Raw genomic sequence first — 1,643 nt, forward strand, 5'->3', positions numbered from 1 at the left:
CCCTTGCGGAAACATATGCAGCATTGCCAGCTATCAGTTGTTTTTCGAACATAGCAGAATGAACGAAAACGAAGTGGAAAGGAATTAAAAAAAAACACTCATAAAGTGCTTATTTATAGTAAAATTGTTTGATTTTACATATTTTGAAGGATTCTATTGCATTTGCAATTATAGCAGCGGAGTAAGAGCGCTTTATGGGAATGATTTCACAAAGATATGCGGAGCTGTCAGGAAAAGTAACCATGGGCGCATCTATGTCAGCTTCTGGTTAAATTGTTGAACCACAAGCCAGAACTACTCCTATACCTGAAGAACTCAATCCAGTTAATGCAATAACAACTTCTTCCAAGCCATTGAAAACATGCACTTTGTTAGGTCCACCACCTGTTGCATTTGCTTCTGCCTTCGGCCGCGCTTAGGGATTATAACCCATACTAAATAGAATTCTCCTTCTGTGTTGCCGGAGAAGTTGGGACTCCGCATGTCAAATGTATACACCACTTCTTGTGAATACCACAATATTTTTGCGCAGAACCCACGTCGAAATTTGCAAAAATGTGCATAGTGCAAACCGCATTTATTAATAAGCTAGTACTCGGAAAATGGAAACATTCATTTTAAATAAAATTTTAATCCTTTGATTACACGTGATGTTAAAGTTTTTGGATTCGGGTTATACGTTTGGACACAACAACCGAATATCACCGACCCAAGTTCCTCGATAAGGGGCAACAAAGATTCTTTTTTTGCTCCTTTATATAAAGCAGTGGATAAAATGTACGTATATGCGAAACGCAAATTTATCTGTTTAAATGAACACCACTACTATTTCCTGCAAACACACATCGATTTATATATTTTATCTCGCCTCCGACACAGAATTGTTTTCGCACAAAATTACGCAAAATAACTTACTCATTCGTTTTTAGCATATCTATACTAATTATATAAAGAGAAGTCCCTTTTTTTTGTAACCGGTAATCTCGCCAACGGCTGGTCCGATTTTCATGAAATTTTGTGTACAAATAGCATTCGGTAACCACCATGTTTTAGGCTAAAAAAATTTTACTTTTTTCGGGTAGGTGGACCAGGGACCGGTATATTCGAAAAAATTTTATTATAGTCCGATTTTCTTAAAATTTAGTACGTAAGTAGCTTTTTAGCATATATTAGCATATATGACCCATTTTTTCCGAGAAGTGGACCAGGGACNTTGAATGCTTTACCCCAAACATTTGAAGAGATATGCAATATAAAACTTTCAGCCAGTATGCGAGGTGCTACGCCTCTTTTCCAAAAACGTCCATTTTTCTCCGTGAATATGAACATGATTTCACACAGTGTTGGCAAACTGTTAATCTGATTAACGATTAAAAATTAACGATTAAAATGTTAATCGCGTTTGACGATTAAAATTAATTAGTCGTAATCAACTGTACGATTAATGATAACATTTTTTTAATCGTTAATCGCTGGCTGCGATTACGTTTAATTAATTTAAAACATTAATCGTTAATCCAATTAAAAATAAAATCGGATTAATTTCTCTAGTTTGTCCGAGTTTGAAAACAAACCCCAGTTATAGTAATTATTTTGTGCTTTACGCTTATAAAAAGCACGTAATATAAAAAAATAATAATTAT

This window comes from Rhagoletis zephyria, unplaced genomic scaffold (genome assembly GCF_001687245.7).
Source record: "Rhagoletis zephyria isolate East Lansing unplaced genomic scaffold, Rhagoletis_zephyria_1.1 Rzeph_scaffold_02564, whole genome shotgun sequence".
NCBI classification, from domain to species: Eukaryota; Metazoa; Arthropoda; class Insecta; order Diptera; family Tephritidae; genus Rhagoletis; species Rhagoletis zephyria.